Below are 12,865 nucleotides of genomic sequence, written 5' to 3'. Positions count from 1 at the left end.
TGAAACTGAGGAAACTTCATGAGATGAAGGAAAATAATTATAAAATGAACGAATACGAGGTGTGGGACCTCTGGAGCCAAGGTATGGCCGGTCGGCCAATGACCACGATCCCATGGTGCCTTTTCCTAATTTTATAATATTTTTCATGATTTTATGAAAATATCATGAAATCAAGGAATTTTGTTGAAATTAAGGAGTTTCCTTAAAGTGAAGGAGTTCCGTGGGATCAAGGAAGCAAATAATATTAAAATAATAAAAATAAGGGTGTCTGGGACCGAGTAGGGATGGCCGGCTGGCATGGGCCCGGTCCCACGAGTTTCCCTAATTTTTATGTATTTTCCGTGTATTTTTCCATGATTTGAAGGAATTTTCCTAATTTGAGAGAAATACCATGAAATCAAGGAGTTTCATGGGATGAAGGAAACCTTAAAATAATAACAAAAAAATAAAGGGGCGTGTGGGACCGGCTAGGGCATGGCCGACCGACTGGGGCCGATCCCACGGGTTTCCATAATTTTATATTATTTTTATGTATTTATGAAAATACCATGAGATGAAGGAGTTTTCATGAGATTAGGAAAATAATAATAAAATAATGAGGAACCATGAGGTGTGGGGCCGGCCGGGATCAAGGCATGGCCGGTTGGCCAACAATCACGGCCCCACAATATTTTTCCCAATTTTATATTATTTCCTTCGTGTGAAGGAATCACCATGAAACTGAGGAGTTTCCTAAAATGAAGGATGTTTGTTCAAATGAAAGGATTTTCATAAGATCAAGGAAAATAACAAAAGATATGATAAAATATAAAACTGGCGTGGGATTGGCCACGGCACGGCCAGCCGGTCGGTGAGCCCAATCCCCTAGCGCCTTGGTCAATATTTTAATTATTTATTATTTCCCTTCCTATTTTGCATAGGTTCATCGTCTCGTTGTATTTTGAAATACTCGTTCGTGCGGTGATTGTTAGTGCATCATCGTTGAGTACACTTGCACCTTTTGAGACGGGGCTTACTCGGAGGTAGCTCAGACGCCCGTGCGTTGAATATTTATTACTAACCCATGGAATTCTGCTGGGAAGAACCATAGATTGAAGTAACGAAATATTGCGAAAATATTTGAATATTTTCGGAAATTCAGTGGATGAATCCAAGAATTTAGGAATAATTAACTTATGGCTCTATACTAGCAGAGCAAGCTGTCTAGGAGCATTAATTATTCTGACATGAGCTTGCTTGAGCTTCATATCCTTTATATAGTCAGGTAAAACTGTTGTTTGTATCCTGAAGACGTTATCGCTCTACACTAGCAGAGCAAGCTGTCTAGGAGCCGCCAATCTCGTGATTCTATATAGAAATAATTACTGAAGTGTTCAGTATTCATGAGATATGCCGTTGTCCAGCCGAGAGACTACATATCTGCATGTACTCTGAGAGAAAGTATTCTCAGTCAGAGATTTGATGAGAGACCCGTGTCTCAATACTCACGTCTGATTGTTGGATCAGAAGTTCGTATAATTATGGGTTCATGATTTTAGACTTTGTCGAGAATCCACCATCTATAGAGATTTTTAAGGTTTTTTTCATGGCTTCTTCATTTTTTTTTTATTCAGCTTGGTAGTGCTCCTAAAGCAATATGTTTGTGGATGTTTCTTCTAAGAAAATAGGTAATCATAATCGAAGAAGGTGTTCACATATCCATTAAAAATTTTGATGGGAAGCGGAAGTGAGATGTTAAAGATTGTTGGAACCGTATGATTGGCAAACTCATATTACCTAAAGGTGCCACACCATCGAAGATGGAAAATATCAGTCCTAAGTTATAAAAATATTTGTCCAGTTGATGTTAGTTAACATATATATATATATATATATATATATCATTATGAGTAGATTTACTTCGCAGGAGGATGTTTGAAGAGTGAGGTTACTAAGAGTTTTCCAGCTAAAATATGGGTAAGGATTATAACACGGGTACACAAAGGAATATACTTGCTCAAATTTAGGTGATATTTTTTGATCTAGCTAGGATTGAAAGATTAAAAAAACCAGATATTGTTTGAGATTGATAGTGTCATTGGGACACTATTGTTAGTTAATGATTCTACAACTAATAAGATTTTGTGCATTTTTCCGTGTTGTCACCAAAATGGACTTATTGAACTTCTTTCGAAGAGGTTTTTAGTGGAATGAGAAGGAACAACCATTCTCACAACGGTAACATATGAAAAAACTCTATCTTTTTATCCGTATTAAAAAATACTTGGACATGGACTAGGTGAATGCTAGAGGAAACTAGAGGCTAGTGACAAACTTTAAAAAAATATTTAAAGACCCAAACAAACCCCAAAACCTAAAGAACCTGTTGATAATGGGAAACAAAGTAATCAGGAGCTAGAGGAAAACTTAGTTGCTAGTGAGTTACTAGTAAAAATAATGTGACTGAGCCTATAACCGTTATCGCAAAATCCATTAATCATGGGTATGGTAATGTGACTGTAGTTGTAACTAAAATTAGAAAGAGTCATAACCATCGGAACAATGGTTCTAGAATCTCATCTAAAATGGCAGGAGACCGTAATATTCATGCAGGCCATGCATGTAAGTGAAAGTCACTGTCAAACATGACAATAGAAAATATCTTTGATATTCGTAGTAACCATAATGTAAGTGCTCACACGACATCTAATGATGATATGGAAACTTAAGAATTTATGGGGTGATTGACCTGGAGGTTCCTGCTTTGTTGTGTTATGCCCTAGCTGTAGCCGACTCTTCCCTCTTCCCAAATAAAAGATGGATTATGTCGTAATCTTAGTTGGGATGAAAGGGTGGAGCAAGAACACGAGGAAGAAAATGAATTTACTCTGGTGATCTCTCAGTCAAAACAAAAATAACTTTGATAGTCGTAGAAACGATTTTGTAAGTTTTTATACGACATCTAATGATAATATGGAAACTAAAGAAACTGTACCCCGTAATCTCAGTTGAGATGACAAAGTGGAGTAACAACATGAAGAAGAAATTTTTTTTACTATGATAATCTCTAAAGCTGCAATGAAAATATATATATATATAAATCTAGCTAAACAAATATTAATTTAATATATATATATATATATATATATATATATTATCTAGCTAAACAAAAGCAGACTATGGTGGTCTAACTATATATTTAGGTTGCTGGTGTCCCATACTCAATTCTTTCGAGAGATTCTCTTACAATAGTTTCGAAATAAAGGTTCTTTATTAGAACCTTCGTAGAGATTTCATCTTTGAGCAGTGTAGAAAGTTTAGACCTGATTATTTTTCGTTGTAGTTTGTCGAGATGATCCTTGTCTTCGATTGTTCGCAGTTAATTTTTGTAGAACTAACTTGCCAAATCTATGATGTGTTTGTTCTTTAAATTTGAATCTGTGAGTAGTCAGTTGTACTTCACAATAGGATTCTCTTAATGTTCAATTTGACAGTGAAGTTTTTTTATATAAGTAGTTGTTTTGTTAATATTGTATATTGCCAGGTGGGATATTTGGTTTGAGCTTACTGAGTTATTACAGTATAGTCATGGTCCCTGGTTTTATATTGGGAATCTTAACAGTATTCTTGGTACACATTAAAAATCTCGTGCTCCTGCTCCGAAAATTCTCTCTCTCCGTGAATTCAGGCAATTCTCTAACAAGTGCGATTTAATTCATCATGGGACTAAGAGTGCATTTACTAAGACCAATTGCAGAGTTCACAATTATATGGAAATAGATCCTGACAAAGTTTTTTGAAATGAATATTGGGACAACTATTGTAATTTTTCTACATGCAGTACTTTCTCCCGTTTCCAATCAGATCAACACCTATTATAAATTGAGTTTCCAAAAATTGACAAGTCTCTTCCATATTTCTTTAATTTTTGTAATATATGTGGATTTCTTATCATCTTTAAGAAATGTCATTGTGAGCACATGAAGTGAAACTTTCTATGGACGCCCTATGTTTGTGCTGATACATAAATTAAAGCATATGAAATCCATTCCAAATGAGTGAGATAAAGATGTCTTTGGTGATATCAATGTCCAAGTAACGCAAAAATCTTCATGATTTAGAGGTTGCGCAATAACGCTTATGCGATGAGGGGTTTAGTGAGAATTTTCATGTGCTAGAAGTGGAAGCTGCCAAGAAGTCGAGAGCCACCATTTCAAATAAGGGTAGTAATACAATATTTTTTCCAAAATCAATGGGGATATTAACAAATTAACCAAATTGAAGATTGATGGTAAGGTTGCCCTGGACCATGAAGTAATTGCTATGCACATAGTTAATTATTTCATGAAGTCATGTTATGATGATAATACATGCGGTAAAACATTTTCAATAAGTTGAAGTTGCCAAGTAGTCAGATGCCGCCTTGAAAAACAAGCGGATGATCGGGGGAAATAAGTCAAGAGCTATCCAGGTATTAGATCGGGACAGTAATACATCACTTTTTTCATTGTATTGTCCAAGTTCATGAGGTTACTAAATAACTTAACTCATTTGAAGATTGACGGTGAGGTAGCCCTGGACCACGAATTAATTGTTATGTACAAAGTTAATTATCTCGCGAAGTTATACAATGCTGATAATACATGCAGTAATATGATCTTATTGATTCTTTAATTCAATTAGAAGTGATGAGTCAAGAAACTACTTCTTTGAATCAAATTTCTACTGATGATAAGATTAAACTTGTTGTGTTTAGAATGAATGCCAATGTTGACCGTCCCTAACGGTTTTGGCGGAAAAAATTTCACGTATTTTTCAGAGATTTGGTTGTTAATGATATTGCGAGATCAATATATTATTCTTTGAGCAAGGATGGCTTGTTCCTAGTATGAATCCAAATCACACCATTCTTATATCTAAAGAACCATAAGCGAATATGGTTTAGAAGTTTCAACTTATTACTTTGGTGAATTTCCACTTTAAAATTATTGGGAAGATAATTACCGAAAGAGTTGTTCTTATTGCCTCTTGTGTTATCAGTCCAGAACAAAGGGATATCTTTAAGGAGAGAAGTGTTTTCGAATTCCGAACAGTTAAAGTTGTCAATGTGTTAGATGATATATACATCTTTTGGAGGAAATGTCGCTCTAAATGTTGACACCCTCAAAAATATATTGATACTTTAGATTGGAAATTTCTTTTGGATATATGCTTTTAGATCTTTCAACTCTTGCCTCGTTTTTCTACATAATACATTTGATCCATGTATTGCTTAGTTCTTCCAGGTTATTTGTCGTAATTAATTGGTAAGACCATGGGTATTTTTAGTGTTCTCGTGGTATAAGACAAGGTGACCCCACTTTCTCCACTCCATTTCTATTTAACCGAAGATGTTTTGAGTTGATGTATTTTTAATCTTGCTGATAGAGGTTTGTTGCATCCAATATCCACAAGGGGAATATATGTCCCTACGTTTATATTTTATGCATATGGCATTATGCTTTTCTGCAAAGTTTTCTCAGGGAAGTAGATTAAGTTACTGCTCTATTTTTCTGATTATGGCTTAAACTTAGGTCGGAATATTAGCAATGCTAAGTGTTTGATGTTCCACAGTAAACCAATTGCAGGTCATGCTAAGGTGATATCTTCTCAGTATGGTATTCTTACTGGATCCTTTCTTTTCAGATATTTGGGGCTTTCTATTTTTCAGAGTGCTCTTTGAAAGTGATCCATATAATCGATTCTCGACAGAACTAAACTAAAATTCTCTATCTATGACGTGAAGACTCTTTCTGCGAACGGTAAGGTGAAGTTTGTTTGTTTTTTCTACTCCCTCCGTCCTAGTTTAGATGCTAAAATAGTATTTTACACAAAGATTAAGAAACACAAAGAGAATAGTTTTTTTCCACAATTACCCTAGGTTAGTATTTAATGTTCCCAGTTTTTAGATGTCTAGGTTTTTGTTGTTTAGTTGGAAAAATTCAAATTATAGGAAATATATAGAGAAAAGTATTTAAAAGTTTCTTGAAAATTGAAATACACAATTCTCCATGTTATGGCATGATTCCAAGTTAGGGGCAAATCAGGATAAAAGGTGGAAAAATATGAAGTATAGTAAGTATTCGAGGACAAAAAAAATCCTTAATTTTGGCATCTAAACTAGGACGGAGGGAGTATTATATTAAGTTCCTTATTCTACAATTTTCTTGTACATGAATAACCGAAAGCCTGTATTCATTATTTAGATCAATGAATGAGAAATTTTATTTGTTTTGTCTATACAAATATATGTAATCACTTTCAGTTTCTTGGAAGCAAGTTTGTCAAATTTTTGACGAAGGCGATCTGAATACAGGTTTCCTTCAAACGGTTAACTGTTCGTCTCTCATGAAAATGACACGGTTAGTGATTACATGCAACTCTTTTTTGGAGTGACTTTATTGGTAAATTATTCTTAGAGGGGATTGATGTTCGTAAAGGTTATAAGAAGTCTTCGGTATGGGATGGAATTACAAAGTAATGGCTCCACAAGAAAGTCTAGCTTGTGCTGGTTGATTGGGGATGGTTCAAAAATTAATTTTTACATAAATAAATAGTGTTGTGTCTATATATATATATATATATATATATATATATATAAATTTGTACAAAAACTATTTCGTCGACTTATCTTGATGGTCTATTGGTCCATTTCGTTGCCTCGAGTGTTAAGCTCGTCTACAAACTTTAAAAGGGAACGACAGAAGATTCTAGTTTTTTTTTTCTTGTAAAAATCATCACGGGCATAATAACTTAGAAAACATGTTTTTTTCTTTTTTTTTTTTACTTATTCAATAAGATTTCATTAAAAAGCAAAAATATGTACAAAGCTTAGTCCATGCCAATCTAGCTAGCCAAAAAGGCTATTTAAACTACCAGAGCCTATTTGAAACGATAATCAACTTTGCCAGGCCATTCCATAGCCGGAATGAACGCTGGCCTACCCTCATAGAATTCATAAATATCCTCAGCCAACAAACATGCTTGTTTGGTCAAGGTATCTATAGCAAAATTAGCTTATATGTAACTATGGAATAACATATATTACTATAAAAAGCACAAGCCATCTTCCATTTTTGAGTCATCTCCCGCGGTAGCTCACCTTTTTTCTAAAGCTTGAATGCAACTCATTGAGTTTGACCTAACACATATGTTCTTGACATTACACCTCTTAGCCAGCATCAAGCCATAAATAATATCAAACACCTCAGCATAGAAATTAGTCTACCAGCCAAGTCCAACACATAAAGCACCAAGCACATTCGAGTTAGCATCCCTGAAACTGATACCTGCACCAGCTTGTCCTGGATTACCACGCGCAACACCATCACAACATATCATAATCCCCCCTTGTTCTGGTGGAGACCAAGTGATCTCAACAGGCGTAGAGTTCTTGGATTGTCTATGCTTAAACTTAAAATAGTTCATGATGCGCAAATCATCCATAGAGTTAAACATAAAACCCTTCATTATATTGGAATTATCTAGTATTACATGGTAAACTCTACCCTTGAAACCAAGCCAATTAATATCCTCACCTTCAAAGAAAACTTTATTACGAAGCTTCCATAACTCAGTAGTTATTGCCAGATTTGCAACAAGCCACAAGTCTTTAATCATTCTACTCTTCCCAGTTGCATCTTTATAAGAAGCCACAATATCTTCATTCTCTGAAGATTAAAAATCCCACCCATGCCCATATTCTTCTAGAAAATCTACAATGCCAAATAATATGGCTAAGAGATTCACTGTCCTTTTTGCAAATGCAGCACCGAGTAGACATCTTCTTCTTCTTCATCTTCTTAATCATTTAGTCATCCGTAGCACCATTCCTTCCTCCAAATCTTCCAGTATTGCATGGCCAAAGTAGGATGCAAAACCGATCTTGAGAAAAGATTTTCTGCCGGTTGTTCATCATAAGGGGTTCTGATCGCAGCCTTAGCTGATTTAACGAGAACACACCCTTGTTGTCCAAGTACCGGATTTTATAATCCTCACCACCAGCAATGAGAGGAAGAGAGTTAAGATCAATACCACATCTGGCCATCAAATTCCGAGTCTCAATAGGAATAACCCATTGGCCCTCAATAATCAAGGCACTCACTTTAGATTTAAGATCATTCCTGCCAAGAGAAGTAATCCTAATCCTTTTGACAATTGATAAATCACCACACCAATTACAAAAAAATAGGGAAGTATTAGCACCATCACCAATAATACACCGTGTATTTATCTCAACAAGGTGATACACCCATCTAATTCCAGGAAAACCGTGGACATCAATTTGTAGTTAATTGTGTTTCCATTGATTTAAAAGTACTTGGCCTTCAAAAATCCAGCCCAAACTTTTTCAGAGTCTCTATACTCACCCATAACTTCACAGCATAGCCTTGTTCACCACGACCAACTTCTTAATACCTAAATCACCTTCTCTTTTTGGACAACATAAGCTATCATAGGCCACCGTAAAATACATATGTTTTTCAGCATTACCAGACCATAGAAAATTTCTAATGACCCTTTCCACTTGTTTAATCATCCTCCTAGGACATTTATAAATGGCGATGGAATGTATAACATATATTGAAATCACAGAAAGAATTAAAACCAATCTAGCCTGAAAAGATAAAAGTTTAACCTTCCAACCGGCCAACTTGTCCATAATTTTTTCCACCACTTTTCTGACATGAATATGCCTAACAATGCCAGGCCTAAGTTGAATGCCTAAATATTTGTTAGGAAACACAACTTTTTCCATCCCCAAAAAATTAGGATTAACTATGCCACGAGAACAATCACCACCTCCATAATAAAATTTACTCTTGGTATGATTCACATATTGGCTAGAGGCCCTTTGGTACATACCAAGCATCTCAATCAAATTGCGTAAACTATGCCAATTACCCTTGCAGAAAATCATAATATCATCAACAAAAAGAAGATGAGTAGGCGCCACTCCTTTTTTGCTAACCATAACATGCATACTTTTCTGAGCAAAATTTTTAGAGATATTATGGCTCAAAACATCTTCAATAAGCACAAAAATCAAAGGTTAAAGAGAATCACCTTGCAGCAAACCTCTTGTGATGCTAAAGAAACCTTCAGGGCTTCCATTAATCATAATAGAAATCCGAGACGAATGCAAAATACTGAGAATCCAATTGCACCAATTTTCCGAAAAGCCATACCTCCTAAAAACGTGTGCAACAAACTCCCAACTAACCGTATCAAAATCTTGGGCAATATCCAGTTTAAGGCCAACATTACCATGCTTCTTACTCACTCCAATTTCATTAATCAGTTCAGACGCCAAAACAATATTTTCATGAATATTTCTTCCCTTCATGAAGGAAACTTGTTCTTCACAAAATCAATTTGTTAAGCACCGTACCCAGCCTAGTGGCCAAGATTTTTATGATGATTTTTAAGAAAAAATTACTCGAACCAATAGGCCTATAATCCTTAATAGCATCAGATGCATTGTTCTTTGGAATAAGCAAAAATAGACTTGAATTAATGTCATTTGGAATTTTTCTCATCTCCCAACAATTTGTAATGGCTTTAAACAAATCTTCCGTAATAATATCCCAACATTTTCCATAAAAGATACTTGAGAAACCATTTGGGCCAGGCGCAGAATCAACTCCCAAGTCATAAACAACTTCTTTGATCTCCTCCAAAGTTGGCATAACATCCATAAGAGCACTCTCCTCAGTGGAAATACTCTCATGCTCAATGTCAAACAATTTAGTATTAATATCAACGTCACCACCATTAAACTTGTCTTTGTAATAATTGAAATATAGTCATTAATTTCATCCTGCAAAAACAAAATAGAGCCAATGGAAATCTTAAGTTCAAAGGTTGTATTTTGGCTCCTTCTCATACAAATGTTGTTGTGGAAAAATCTAGTATTTTGATCACCATCCTCCAGCCAAGAATTATAGACTTCATCTTAAGCATCACTACCAATTCAATTTTCACTTCCTCAACAGTTTTCTTAGCATCCGTCATCCCAGTGAACTGCAACTCATCAGGTGGATCATAATCAAGAAGATCATTCTCAGCAAAAAGTTTATGTTCAACCTACTTCAATTCAAATTGTACATCCCTAAAAACATTTTTATTCCAAAACTTCAAGGTCTCCTTTAGTTTTTTTAGTTTACCAACAAACACAAAAAGAGAAGCTCCATTAAGTTGAAGTTGCTAGCTCTCCTTAACCAGATTCATAAAACCAGGGTGAGAAAACCACATATTTTGAATCCTAAAAGGTGTTCTAGATGGTCTCGGATTATGAAAAGAAAAACCAAAAAGAGGTGAGTGATCAGATGCAATTCTTGGCAAAGCTTTGCATCTCCAGTTCTCATACTTCCATAGGCATCATTAACAATTCCCTATCCCAAAAATGGGAACTTATAAATACATGCGATAAACCCTTGACATCAAGCCATAAATCCTGTGAAAATACCTGTTTTATCGAATAATTAATTAGTTATCAAGTTTCTATAGATATAATAAAAAAATAAAATAATGTTTCATGTACCGATATCTCTGTAATATATCGATAAAAGTGATGATACAATACCTGAAAATCGAGTTCGAAACTCGTCATGACTAAATTCTATGAGTCCAAATTTGTGCACCCCTCCAATACCGGGGTGCACGTTCATGCCGCTCTCATTGGCCCAAATAATGAAAACTGGTTTCCAGTTTTCAATTTTTTTTATTTTTTTATTTATAGTTTTCAAAATTATCCTTTAAAATAGGAGAAATAAAAAGATCTTCCTTTTCACCTGTTTTATTTTATTTTTCTCTTTCATCACTTCCCATGAAGAAGAAAACTAAAAGTTAGTTGAATCTCCTAACCTAGAAACAACATGGTATTTTTGCAGCAATCTTATCGAAGCAATGGTGATAGTTTCAATCTCGGGAAGATTCAGTATTAATGGAGGTATATTCTATGATTTTACTTTTCTTTCTTCTTATTTTTTGTGTTTGCTTTAAGTGGATTCATATAACTCTTGAAATTGTTTTCGCTGATCCAGGTAAGTGAGTCATGGAATAATAACGTTATTGAAGATGAAGTTGACATCGATGGTAATTGTAGCAAAGAATCTGAAGACAGATTAGGATTTCAAAGTGATTGTGAATTGGTAAATGGGTTTTGCGAAAAGGGTGGAAATGGTGAAGAATTATTTTTGGATGGCATTGAAATTGGGATTGAAAAAGGGATAAACTCTTGAGCCACGCCAGTAATCTTAGAGCTCCATGCTAGTATGCAGTGAAATGTTTCCATTGTTTGAGTAGACACAGAGAATCCCAAATATATGAAGTTCAAGAGAACAGTTGAAAGATATTGGGACAATGATAACAAAGGAACTTCCGGTTTGCGTATCTTAAATGGAGCTATTTTTACATTAACTTGCTTATGTGACCCATCATATTCTATCCTCACTTGCATCGCTTCCCCGCTTTTAAGAGTTAGGGTTCTTATACCCAACGTCCTTATCTGTGTAGTACGTAGCAGATTCAACCTGAACAAAGTTTAAGCTATTGCTGATGCGACCAACATGGTTGTTATCGATGTCATACTCGATATTTTTATAGTATCCAACTCCACTGCAAAAACATGGTTCTCAGGTTTTCCATTGTTAGAATCATTGAAAAGACCAAGATATTGGTTTACAAGAGATTCAGGTAGCCCTTTTGTAGTTGCAATAACGAAGGTTAGGCCTTGACCACTTACATCGGTCTCTGAGACTATTGCAATGACAAAATTAGTTAAAAAGGAGACTACAGTAGGAGTACTTCTACGACTCAAATTTTAAGAATTGCTGAAGCCATTGTAGTCAAATCCAAGATCCTTTGATGTTGCTGAAAAATTTAAGATGCAAAAGAAAAGCAAAAAAACAAAATGGTGAAATCATTCCGGGAGCAGAAAAAAAAAACAACCAAAAAACTTATTCTTAGATCATTTTAGATGAGATCTCAGAATCATTATTCTTCTGTTCAAGGATATCCCATTCATCACATTTAATTACATCCGTCATTCTTATCAAATTTGGAAAGAAAAATCATCAAAAATACATATAATATTCTTTAAGAAGATGACATTGTCGGTAGTAATTTGAGCTTATGATGATTGAGTAGAGCACAAAGTAGAGATAATTCAAAAATTGAGGATGATAAAGAAGAAGCCGTTGGTGTAGAAGGTTCATTAGACGAATTAATGGCAGAGGAGAGAGAAAAAGCAAAAGAAAAAGAAAAAAAGGTTTGGATAAAGGCCGAGAAAATCGAGACTGATTTTTATTTATCGTATTTCAAATAAGTATTAAAACAGTAAAACCAGAAATAAGTATAAAATTTTCCACCAATAAGAGCGACCGAAACGTGCACCCCCATATTGGAGGGTACACAAATTTGGACTCAAATTCTATTGATCAAAAATAAATAAAGTTTCAAAAGAATACCTTCCCCTCTCTTTCCTCAGGTCTCTCTCACTTCTTCTCCGACAACACCATGAAGAACAACCTTTCTCTGCTCAATAATGGACTAGATCTGAGCAGATTTCTTCATTATTCCTTGTTTTTAGGTTAGTTAGTAGTTTAGTGTAGTTTTTATTATGTTTCCTACTTATCCACACCGATACGGTGGTTTTATCTACTCTTTTGAGGTTTACCTTCGCTTTAATGACGATTATTGGTTATTGGGTTGTGTTTTATGATCAATAGTGATGCTCTCCATGCTCTCCAACGACGAATTCTTCATCTTGGTTATCTCCGGCGACGGAATCTTCATCATCAACTTATCTGGCGATGGAATCTCCGTAGATAGTTTTTTTGACGGC

This window comes from Papaver somniferum, chromosome 10 (genome assembly GCF_003573695.1).
Source record: "Papaver somniferum cultivar HN1 chromosome 10, ASM357369v1, whole genome shotgun sequence".
NCBI lineage: Eukaryota > Viridiplantae > Streptophyta > Magnoliopsida > Ranunculales > Papaveraceae > Papaver > Papaver somniferum.
The sequence above is the reverse complement of the archived record's forward strand: the minus strand, read 5'-3'. Positions refer to the sequence as shown.